At 39.1% G+C, this 13,160-nt stretch overlaps 2 pseudogenes; one reads left to right on the top strand and one right to left on the bottom strand.

Annotated features, from left to right (window-relative positions):
* The window catches only part of LOC138096574 (zinc finger protein 208-like), a 93,362-nt pseudogene extending 91,253 nt beyond the window's left edge, over positions 1-2,109 (bottom strand).
* A 10,559-nt stretch (positions 2,110-12,668) lies between these two features.
* Positions 12,669-12,957, top strand: LOC138096907 (uncharacterized; annotated as a pseudogene).
* The last annotated feature ends 203 nt before the right edge of the window (positions 12,958-13,160 follow it).

Here is a 13,160-nt window from a genome sequence, read left to right as displayed (position 1 = left end):
AAAGGTCTCTCTCCAGTATGAATTCTCCAGTGAAGTTGAAGATGTGGTTTTTGACCGAAGACTTTTCCACACTCATCACATTTGTAAGTTTTCTTACCAGTATGAATTGTCTGATGAGTTAAAAGGGTTGACTTTACACGAAAGGCCTTGCCACACTCATCACATTTGCAAGGTTTCACTCCAGTATGAACTGTCTGATGACTTAAAAGCGTTAACTTTACACGAAAGGCCTTGCCACACTCATCACATTTGTAAGGTTTCTCTCCAGTATGAACTGTCTGATGACTTAAAAGGGATGACTTTACACGAAAGGCTTTGCCACACTCATCACATTTGTAAGGTTTCTCACCAGTATGAACTGTCTGATGAGTTAAAAGGTTTGACTTTACAGAAAAGGCCTTGCCACACTCATCACATTTGTAAGGTTTCTCTCCAGTATGAACTGTCTGATGACTTAAAAGGGATGACTTTACACAAAAGGCCTTGCCACACTCATCACATTTGCAAGGTTTCACTCCAGTATGAACTGTCTGATGACTTAAAAGGGTTGACTTTACACGAGAGGCCTTGCCACACTCATCACATTTGTAAGGTTTCTCTCCAGTATGAACTGTCTGATGACTTAAAAGGGATGACTTTACACGAAAGGCTTTGCCACACTCATCACATTTGTAAGGTTTCTCACCAGTATGAACTGTCTGATGAGTTAAAAGGTTTGACTTTACAGAAAAGGCCTTGTCACACTCATCACATTTGTAAGGTTTCTCTCCAGTATGAACTGTCTGATGACTTAAAAGGGATGACTTTACACGAAAGGCTTTGCCACACTCATCACATTTGTAAGGTTTCTCACCAGTATGAACTGTCTGATGACTTAAAAGGTTTGACTTTACAGCAAAGGCCTTGCCACACTCATCACATTTGTAAGGTTTCTCTCCAGTATGAACTGTCTGATGACTTAAAAGGTTTGCCTTTAGACGAAAGGCCTTGCCACACTGATCACATTTGAAAGGTTTCTCTCCAGTATGAACTGTCTGATGAGTTAAAAGGATTGACTTTTCACGAAAGGCCGTGCCACACTCATCACATTTGTAAGGTTTCTCTCCAGTATGAACTGTCTGATGCCTTAAAAGGGTTGACTTTACACGAAAGGCCTTGCCACACTCATCACATTTGTAAGGTTTCTCACCAGTATGAACTGTCTGATGCCTTAAAAGGGTTGACTTTGCACGAAAGGCCTTGCCACACTCATCACATTTGTAAGGTTTCTCTCCAGTATGAACCGTCTGATGACGAGCAAGGTTTGAATTTTGGCTGAAGACTTTGTCACATATATCACATTTAAATAATTTCTTTCCTGTATGAATTTTCTTATGTCTCCTGAGGTCTGAGCTGTGAATAAAGGCCTTGCCACACTCATCACATTTGTAAGGTTTCTCACCAGTATGAACTGTCTGATGAGTTAAAAGGGTTGACTTCAGGCGAAAGGCCATGCCACACTCATCACATTTGTATGGTTTTTCTCCAGTATGAACCGTCTGATGACGAGCAAGGTTTGAATTTTTGCTGAAGACTTTGTCACATATATCACATTTAAATAATTTCTTTCCTGTATGAATTTTCTTATGTCTCTTGAGGTCTGAGCTGTGAATAAAGGCCTTGCCACACTCATCACATTTGTAAGGTTTTTCCCTGTGTGCTTTGAGTTCTTGTGTTATTCCTGAAGGATTCATAAAATCTTTCCCATATATATTAGAAACAGTGGTTTGGACACAAGGAGGAATTCTTTGAACTGATGAAAATGAGAAACTGTTGTTGACAGAACTCTTAACTTCATTATATTCAGAACTTATCCTGCCAGTTTGAAATATCTGCAGTTTATCCTGAAAGATAAATCCAAACCTCTTTCCAAAGGGCTTGATGCCTGCATCCTTTCTATCATGCGAATCTCTTCCATCACGCACATTTCCATTAAGGCTTACAGGTGTGCCTTTATAATTTCTTTTGTCATCTCTCCTCTGACGCTCAAAGTCACACATATTTTCCTGACTTTCCCAAAGATGAAAATGTTTGACTTCACAGTTTTCAGGGCTTCCCAGCATCAATGTGTGGAATGTTTCTCGTTTATCACTGTTCACTTTGGGTTGTAAATGCTTGATCACATGTGTAGGAGAGATATCTACAAGATAAAAAGAATCAGAGGTATCCTGCTCACAATAATTCAAAAATAAATGTTCCATGTTGAATATATATTACACAAAAAGTAATACTTACATCAAGTTATGAAACACCACAATGATGACCTTAAGTGTTTAGAAACACTAAAGGAATAGAATTCTTAACTTAAGAAAGCCTAACAGTAATTCACCATTAAGGTAGCCTACTTTTAAAAACCATATGCCAAATACACTCACATTGGACAATATTAGGCCAACTCTCAAAAACAGAGTGTTTTTCTACCAGGACGCTTAGGAACGTATCAATCAACAGTTGTCTCAAATTGAAAAGAAAAATAATACACTATCATTTATTCTGCAAACTTACTGTACATAAATAAATTCTAAACAACATATTATATATTGTAACAGTAAATAATCCAAACCAAGCTTACCCAATTAATAATTAACTATTCACAAGTGGTTTACAATTGAAAACAAATGAGAAATTGAAGAATATGACTAACACAATTTTTTGAAACAACAGTTTTCTAAATCTGCTATAGAACTACGTACCCAAAAAGAAAAGGCATTTTACAATGTTAACAAGTAGTATGTGTCAGCTGTATTGCAGAATACATGCTAAAAGACCATCATCTGTAAATGACACATAAATTAAGATGTAAAATATTCACTGGTTTTCTAACAGCCAATAAACAATGCAACCCCCACCTATGTTGTTGTTGTTCAGTCGCTCAGTCGTGTTTGCCTCTTTGTGACACTATGGACTGTAGCGCACCGGACTCCTCTGTCTGAGGGATTTGCCAGGCAAGAAAAGTGGAGAGGGTTGCCACTTCCTTCTCCATGGGATCTTCCTGACTCAGGGATCAAACGTGCATCTTCTGCATTAGCAGGTGAATTCTTTACCACTGAGCCACCAAGGAAGGCTAATCTCTGCTGCTGCTGCTGCTGCATTGCTTCAGTTGTGTCCGACTCTGTGCGACCCCGTAGACAGCAGCCCACTAGGTTCCTCTGTCCCTGGGATACTCTGGGCAAGAATACTGGAGTAGGTTGCCATTTCTTTCTCCAATGCATGAAAGTGAAAAGTAAAAGTGAAGTCACTCAGTCTCTTAGTGACCCCATGGACTGCAGCCTACCAGGCTCCTCCATCCATGGGATTTTCCAGGCGGGATTTCCCAGGCAAAAACAGTGGAGTGGGTTGCCATTTCCTTCTCCATGGGATCTTCCTGACTCAGGGATCAAACCTGCATCTTCTGCATTAGCAGGTGAATTCTTTACCACTGAGCCACCAAGGAAGGTTAATCTCTAGCCATGCACTATTCTTAATTACCTAGTTTAACGGCACCAAAATATAATAAATAAAAGGTGAGTGCTTTGTGTATTTACTGACTAGAGTCAGACACAATATTGCTGAAAAATGTTGCAAGTGAAACGCATACAAGATATAATGTAGTTGAGGTTTAACAGAAAACAAAATTTGGTAAAGCCATTATCCTTCAATTAAAAAATAAATGAAATTTTAAGAAGATATACAAGATATAATGTAGTTGAGGTTTAACAGAAAACAAAATTTGGTAAAGCCATTATCCTTCAATTAAAAAATAAATGAAATTTTAAGAAGATATAATGTAGACCTAGAACAAATAATTTCACAATTTGTATGGAAATACAAAAAACCTCGAATAGCCAAAGCAATCTTGAGAAAGAAGAATGGAACTGGAGGAATCAACCTGCCTGACTTCAAGCTCTACTACAAAGTCACAGTCACAAGACAGTATGGTATGGGCACAGAGACAGAAACACAGATCAATGGAACAAAAGAAAGCCCAGAGATAAATCCACGAACCTATAGACACCTTATCTTTGACAAAGGAGGCAAGAATATACAATGGATTAAAGACAATCTCTTTAACAAGTGGTGCTGGGAAAACTGGTCACCACTTGTAAAAGAAAGAAACCAGATCACTTTCTAACACCATACACAAAAATAAACTCACAATGGATTAAAGATCTAAACAGAAGACCAGAAACTATAAAACTCCTAGAGGAGAACATAGCCAAAACACTCTCTGACATACCTCACAGCAGGATCCTCTATGACCCACCTCCCAGAATATTGGAAATAAAAGGAAAAATAAACAAATGGGACCTAATTAAACTTAAAAGCTTCTGCACAACAAAGGAAACTATAAGCAAGGCGAAAAGACAGCCTTCAGAATGGGAGAAAATAATAGCAAATGAAGCAACTGACAAACAACCAATCTCAAAAATATACAAGCAACTCCTGCAGCTTAATTCCAGTAAAACAAACGACCCAATCAAAAAATGGGCCAAAGAACTAAACAGACATTTCTCCAAAGAGCACATACAGATGGCTAACAAACACATGAAAAGACGCTCAACATCACTCATTATCAGAGAAATGCAAATCAAAACCACAATGAGGTACCATTTCACGCCAGTCAGAATGGCTGCGATCCAAAAGTCTACAGGCAATAAAATGCTGGAGAGGGTGTGGAGAAAAGGGAACCCTCTTACATGGTTGGTGGGAATGCAAACTAGTACAGCCACTATGGAGAACAGTGTGGAGATTCCTTAAAAAACTGGAATTAGAACTGCCTTATGACCCAGCAATCCCACTGCTGGGCATACACACTGAGAAAACCAGAACTGAAAGAGACACGTGTACCCCAGTGTTCATCGCAGGACTGTTTATAATAGCCAGGACATGGAAGCAACCTAGATGTCTATCAGCAGATGAATAGATAAGAAGGCTGTGGTACATATACACAATGGAGTATTACTCAGCCATTAAAAAGAATTCATTTGAATCAGTTCCAATGAGGAGGATGAAACTGAAGCCTGTTATACAGAGTGAAGTAAGCCAGAAAAAAAAAAAAAACCACAATACAATATACTAGCGCATATATATGGAATTTAGAAAGATGGTAACGATAACCCTGTATGCAAGACAGCAAAAAAGACACAGATGTATAGAACAGGCTTTTGGACTCTGTGGGAGAGGGAAAGGGTGGGATGATTTGGGAGAATGGCATTGAAACATGTATAATATCATATATGAAACGAATCACCTGTCCAGGTTCAATGCATGATACTGGATGCTTGGGGCTGGTGCACTGGGATGACCCAGAGGGATGGTACGGGGAGGGAAGAGGGAGGGGGGATTCAGGATGGGGAACACGTGTATACCTGTGGTGGACTCATGTTGATGTATGGCAAAACCAATACAATATTGTCAAGTAATTAACCTCCAATGAAAATGAATAAATTTATATTAAAAAAAGATATAATGTACATAAAGTCGTATCATAAAGAACATGACAGAATATAGATATTACCTTTTTTAAACAAATAAATTTTGAGTATTTACTATAAGACATGTACTACTGACAGCACTAATTTGCTTTAAAAGGCTTGAAGTAAATTAACATGTTTTTCTCTAATCAGAGCAGGAGACACACCTAATTGGCCCACAAAGTGGTAAGAGAACCAGGATATGAATCTGAACCTACTGGGATGACTGAAAAAACTTATTTGTAAACATGACCATCCCCCGAATGAATAGACTAGAAAATATTAGGAAAAAAAAAAATACAAGAAACGTAGAAAGAAAATATCAAGGAAGATACAAGACAGAAGCAGTCTGTTTATTATTCAAGCATCCCATCTTGAAATGGGTTGTGAGTTATCATGGATGCACAGAGTGATTTAGGTCATGTCCTGAGAAATGTGTTCAATAAATGATCAGAGATTATCTTTACAGTGAGAGTATGTAGAAGGGGGAGGGATGTGATAGGTAAGAACAATGTTTCCATCCATATCAAGGTACTATGTGAGGACTGGTCAGGACTAAGAAAGGGCCTGCGTAGAGCATAGGGTACACAGGTTTATATCAGATATCAGCTTGTGACTGCAAGTCTTTGTGAAAATAACTGAGAGCGCAAACTAATATACTGACCTTAAAAGAAAAGAACTGGTTCAGCAACTTTATGGGCATTATACTATGGGTATGGGACAAAAACAAGAGAGATTCTAAAAGTGACTTTGATATATGGAGAAGGCAGGATAATACCTGTTATACTATTCACAATGTAATGTATCCAACTCTGATTTTGTAACTTACAACGGAATGCTTATATTCAAGAGAAACATACACAATATTCCAGGATATTGTGTAAGAATCTTATCAGCAGAAATCAGAAGGAAAATCCAGGAAAAGGCTATCTAAACCTGGGTTCCTCTGCCAAGTTCGATTAACCTCTCCATTGGACATTTACTTCGTTTCTTCTTCCACACATGGTCATCTCAAGATCGAGGAGTATCAAAGGAAAGGAGGGATTGACACTGACTCTGGAAGACCTTCCCAGTTACAAAAGCCTTTCTGAGGCATCCAACTCTTTTTTGTAGAAAAAGGCTTTTTTCTCCTGGACCTTCCCTGAGTTCAAAAGAGCAGATTCAAACAGTTACTAACATATTAAAGGACATTCAAGGATCATACCATGATCAAGTGGGATTTATTGCAGGGATGCAAGATTTCTCAATATCCACAAGTTAATCACTATGATACACCACAGTAACAGTTGAAGACTAAAAACCATATGATCATCAATAGACGCAGAAAAGGTTCTGACAAAATTCAAGTGCCATTTATGATAAAAACCCTTCAGAAAGTCAGCACAGATGGACCCTACCTCAACATAATTAAGACTGTATATGTCAAACACACAGCTAACATCATACTCAACAGGGAAACACTGAAAGCATTCCCCTTAACAATATGAATAAGACAAGAATGTTCACTATTGCCACTTTGATTGAACATATTTTTGGAAGTCCTAGCCACAACAATCAGAAAAGAAAAAGAAATAAAAGGAATTCAAGGTAAAAAAAAATAAAGTAGTAGTAAAACTGTCACTGTGATGCTACACACAGAAAATCCCAAAGATGCCACCAGATGACTACTAGACCTCATCAATGAACAGAGTAAACTTGCTGGATACAAAATATATAGAAAACTGCTGCATTTCTATACACTAATAATGATATATCAGAAAGTGAAATTAATGAAACAATCCCATTCACCATCTCAGAGAAAAGAATACAATTCTAAGGAATAAACCTACCTAAAAAGTCAAAAGAACTGTACTCATGAAACTAGAAGATGCTGATGATTGATACCAAAGATGACACAAACAGATGGCATAAACATATACCATGTTCTTGGACTGAAAGAAGTAACACTGTCAAAATGATGATACTATCCAAGGCAATCTACATATTCAGTGCAACCCTTATCAAATTAACAATGACATATTTCATAAAACAAAGAAAAACTTAACTTGTACTGAAATACAAAAGACTCTGATATCTAAAATGATCTTGAAAAAGAACACAGCTGGAGGAATCATGTTCCCTGAATTCAGACTATACTACCAACTGACAGTCAACAAAGTCAAAGTGAAATTGCTCAGTCGTGTCCAACTCTTTGTGACCCCATCGAGTATAGACTACCAGGTTCCTCTGTCCATGGGATTTTCCAGGCAAGAATACTAAACTGGGTTGCCATTTCCATCTCCAGCAGATCTTCCTGACCCAGGGACTGAACCTGGGTCTCCTGCATTGTAGGCAGATGGCTTTACTGTCTGAGCCACCTGGGAACTGGTATGATGATGGCACAAAACAGAAACACAGATCAGTAGAACAGGACAGAAAACCCAGAAATAAACCAATTTACTTAGAGTCAATTATTCTATAACAAAGGAGGAAAGAATATAGAATGAAGAAGTCTCTTTAATAAGTGATGCTGGGATAAATGGATAGTTACATGAAAAAGAATGAAATTAGAACATTCTCTAACACCACATAGAAAAGTAAACTCAAAATGTCTTAAACATCTAAATGCAAGACCAGATACTATAAAGTTCATAGTGGAAAACAAATGCAAAACACTGACATAAATGTCAGCAAAATTTTTTTGAATCTATCTCTTAGTCATGGTAATAAAAGCAAAATCAAACAAATGAGACCTAATTAAATTTAAAACCTTTTTGCAGAGCAAAGGAAACCAAAAAAAGAACAAAAATTCAGCTTTTGGACTAGGAGACTATATATGCAAATGACCACGGACTCGATGGACCTGAGTCTGAGTGAACTCCGGGAGATGGTGATGGACAGGGAGGCCTGGCATGCTGCAATTCATGGGGTCGCAAAGACTCGGACAGGACTGAGCGAATGACCTGAACTGAACTGAACTGTTAAGGGATTTATATCCAAAATATACAAACAGTTCATACAGCTTAATATCAAAACAAACAAACAAGCCAATCAAAAACTGGGCAGAAGATCAAAACAGATACTTCTCCAAAGGAGACAAACAGATGGCCAATAGTCACCTGAAAAGATGTTTGACGTCTCTACTTATGAGAGAAGTGCAAATCAAAACCACAAAAATGAATCACCTCACACTGGTCAGAATGATCACCATCAAAGTTTACAAACAATAAATGCTTGAGACGGTGTGGAGAAAAGAGAACCCTCCTACACTGTTGGAAGGAACATAAATGGTACTGCCACTTTGGAGAATAGCATGGAGGTTCCATAAAGAACTAAAAACAGAGCTGTCACACGAACCAGCAATTCCAATCCTGGGCATATATCCAGAAAGGATGAAAACTAATTCAAAATGATACATGCACCCCAATGTTTTTAGCAGCACTATTTATACCAGCCAAAACACGGCAGCAACCTAAATGTTCACTGACAGACAAAGGGATACAGAATATGTGGTACATATATACAAGGGAATATTGTGAAGTGAAAGTAGCTCAGCCGTGTCCAGCTCTTTAAGACCCTATGACCTGCAGCTGCCAGACTCCCCTGCCCATGAAATTTTCCAGGCAAGAACACTGGAGTGGGTTGCCACCTCCAGAGCATAAAACACAATGAAGTAACGCCTTCTGCAGCAATATAGACAGACTTAGGGATTATTCTAAGTGAAATCAGACAGAGAAAGACAAATATCATAGGATATTATATGTTGAACTGAAATAAATGATACAAATGAACTTATTCACAAAATAAACTCACCAGAATGAAAAACAAACTTATGGTTACCAAAGGGGATAGTACAGGATGGTGATGGGGGCAGGAAAGGGAGAGATAAATTAGGAGTCTGAATATTTACAAACTAATGTATATACAAAATAAATACACAAGAACTTACGATATAGCTCAGGGAACTATACTGAGTATCTTGTAAACTGCTGTATACCTGAAACACAAAATTGTAAATTAACTATACTTAAAAAGTGGAGAAAGAAATGGCAATCCACTCCAGTATTCTTGCCTGGAGAATCCCAGCGACAGAGGAGCCTGGTGGGCTCCGATCTGTGGGGTTGCACAAAGTCAGACACGACTGACGTGACTTAGCAGCAGAAGCAGCAGCATACCTAAAAAGAATGGTTAAAACAAAAACAGCTCTTGCAGAGATGTTCAAAAGATGTTTCACAAGGGTGTAAAAGCTACTAAATGGGGGAAGCAGTCTATGAAACAAGACATGTTGACAAAACTGAATACTCACCAGCAAAAGAATTTACTTGGAACATTATCTTATACTACAGACAAAAACGAACTCAAAATGGTTCAAAGACCTAAACCTAAGTCCCACATGTATAAAACTCCTAGAAGTAAACGTGCAGGAAATGTTTTTGGAAATTGGACCCACAAATGATTTACCAGATATAACACCAAAAGCACAGGCCACAAAATCAAACCAGATATTAATAAACTGAACTATATCAAAATTATAAACTACTCTGCATTAAAGTGCAGTGAGTTTGAAAAGACAATCAACAGTAAAAGAGAAAATATGTGGAAATCATACATCTGATAGTAAGTGAGTACAAAGAATATATAAAGAATTTTAAGAGAGACTGATCACCAGTTCCACCATAGGGACCATTCCCCAATCAACCATCCAATGTGTTGCAAATACAAAACAGAAACACTAAGAGTAACACAGAAATTTGAACTCAATGATAAAATTAAAAAAATACCTACAATGCACAGAACAACAGTGCAGCCAAGAGCCTCATAGATATGAGAATGTGAACTTGGACAAAGTTGTCCTGGGATAAATTCCCATACCATTTACAGAGGCTAAAATATATGGTCCTTGATACACATCAACAACACTGTCATGGTGCCCTTGACAGAGTCTCCAAAGCCAGAAAATAACCTGGAAAGACGTATCAGGCTCTCATGATATGTTCTCTCTCATAATCCTAGAACATAGTGAATACTCTACTGGATACCTTCAAGTGGTGACTTTGTACAGAGAAAGAAAATAACATTAGGAATAGTGTCTCCATCACAGTTTTCTGTTACCTACTAAATCCACTACACAAGACTCACCAGAGGCTGCCAATTAAACATAGGTGGATTATCACAGCAAGGAAACCAGATAAAATTTCAGACCCTCAGATATATATTTCAAAGACATTGAAGAGGTAAAATGATACAAAGTAAGGAGAATGGAACATCAGGAACAGCTGACATTCCCAGACTGGGAAGGGCAGCAGCACAAGAGTAAAACTAATAGAACATGAAGGTCAGACATTACAGCATCTTGAGATGGGACCATGCACTCGACCTACAGATGGCAAGCTAAGAGCCCACGAGAGTCACATGTGCTCCCCTCGCAGGATCTACAATCAAAAAGACGATCTCTCTACCCACTCTTATATTTTCCTAAGTAACAACCACAGAGGATACAATCCACGAACTTGTCCCACTCCTAAACAGAAAAAACCAGCCCTTTGAGATACTCACTCATTTTTCTTTATATGTTGGTAGTTTTGGCTATTTTACATCACTCCTCACTGTCCAGAGCTTTTTCTCAGGCTCCAATATGGAGATAATATTCAGATTAGACACAGAAATTCTGGGACTCCCCTGGTGATCCAGTGGTTAAGACTCTGCATTTCCAATGCAGGGGGTGCAGGTTTGATCCTTAGTCAGGGAACTAAGATGCCACATACAGAATGGTGCAGCCAAAAAAAAGTAAACAAGCAAGCAAAAACAAACAAGTAGATATTCAGCATTATCAGAAGAAAGAAATCAAAAGTGCTGTGGATTTTTTTAAACCCTGAGCCAAAAGTCAAAAGGTAGAAAATAGGAAATCAGGTTTTTTGGTATTTCTTTTAACATTTGCTACTAAGCTTTGTAGACAACCTCAGATATGACATGAAACAGACACAGCATCTGAAGAGGGTCAGTTTAACCTTGTGAACCTGTGTCATGCCCCAGTCACCAGAACTCTCAGATGAAAGACATCAAGACCTCCCAAGGGGCACACAGGGAAAATGCAGATACCCAAGGGCAGCTCTGGAAGGAAGTCATCCTCACCCACAGACAGCAGGTTCCTGTAGGTCTCTAGCATCACATCCCTGTACAAGGCCCTCTGAGCAGGGTCCAGGAATTCCCATTCCTCCTGAGTGAATTCGATGGCCACATCCTCAGAGGTCAGTTGTTCCTGAAATGAAACCACATGTCACCAAAAGGGCCATGAAAAGTTCTCATTTTCATGAAAAAGAGAAAGGGTGGTAAGGGGCAAGGATTGACTTGGTTGAAGTATGTGTTCTAACAGACCCCTGCAGGGGTATCTGGAGAAAGTATGGATCTCTAATTTTAATTTCTTATGCTTTTTCCTATGACCTTATGAGATCCTCCAATTAATATGGATTTTTCATCATTGTTCAAAATCCATGGAATATATAAAAATAAAGCTCAACACTGTATTGGCTATACAGAAGTATCAGATATTATGTTCTACCCAGTGAGTGCAATTCATTATCTAGATGAGGTACACCATGAGTGGTGTCTTCAGAGATGACAAAGTCCACAGCACTTTTAATGGAAAGGTCTAAATTTTCAGGTATGATGTTGATAACAGCAGCAAGGACCAAAAGTGTCTAAGGGCTTCCTGTTGCCCTAAATTACTGTAGTATTACTCTAAACATTAAATAAGTACTTACAAGCAAGAACCTGTCATCAATATAATAGCTCATTAAAGAACCATCTGTTCCCACCTTAGAGAAGAAAACCTGTGTCACAGACACTCTGAGAAACTCGACTCAGATCAAGAAGGGAAATGTTACATGAAGCACCTGAACTCCGAGGCTTGGGCTCAGCAACTGAAGCTTAAGCATCTAACAGTTAATACAGAGAACATTACAAGTCCTTTGACAGAGGGTTCCTAAAGAAAACTTGAAAGAAGTCCAAGATTACCTCCTCCCTGCCCCTCTGTCTTCTCTGCAGGGGGAGCAGTTCTCGGGCCTCGGGCCTTCATCCCTTGAAAATGGACACCTGCGCCAAATTAGTCTCTACCCTCTCCCTGATTGAGTGATCCTACCTCCCCCCGTTGAGTAATCACTGTCCACAGTGGTGGTGAAGGACTGGAGACACTGACTGATGAGAGCCACAGCAGCTTGGCAGCCCCAGGTCCCCAGACCATCTCACTTATTCCTAGCCACAGCTTCCAAACCAGTGCCATTTCAAAGGACTCTGACACAGCAGCCAAGTTCCCTGGAGCTGGAGCTGCCACAGCAGGGGTGGCTGGCTTCAGGGCTGGAAGTGGGACTGTGTTCGGGAGCTTCATCACTGTTATGCCAGGAACCCTTCCCTGAAACAGTAGCTTTTCTACACCACAGGCTTGGCCCTCTCAAAGGCCATGGGGCTCTTTTGCCTGATGGTGGTCTAGCTCATCTTCTTCACAATGTGAAGGAGCTGTTTCCACCTCCCACAGTTCTTTCTCCTGTGTTGGCCCAGTATGTTTTCTTTCCTGCAACTCCCCAGGCAGCCTGGGGAAAGTGGTGAGCTCAGGGTTTGACAGAAGGAAAACAAATAAATATTGTATTAATATGAAAAAAAAAAAGTCCAAGGTGAACAATGTGGAATGGCATG

Source organism: Capricornis sumatraensis, chromosome 20, assembly GCF_032405125.1.
Source record: "Capricornis sumatraensis isolate serow.1 chromosome 20, serow.2, whole genome shotgun sequence".
Taxonomy (NCBI): Eukaryota; Metazoa; Chordata; class Mammalia; order Artiodactyla; family Bovidae; genus Capricornis; species Capricornis sumatraensis.
The sequence above is the reverse complement of the archived record's forward strand: the minus strand, read 5'-3'. Positions and strand labels throughout refer to the sequence as shown.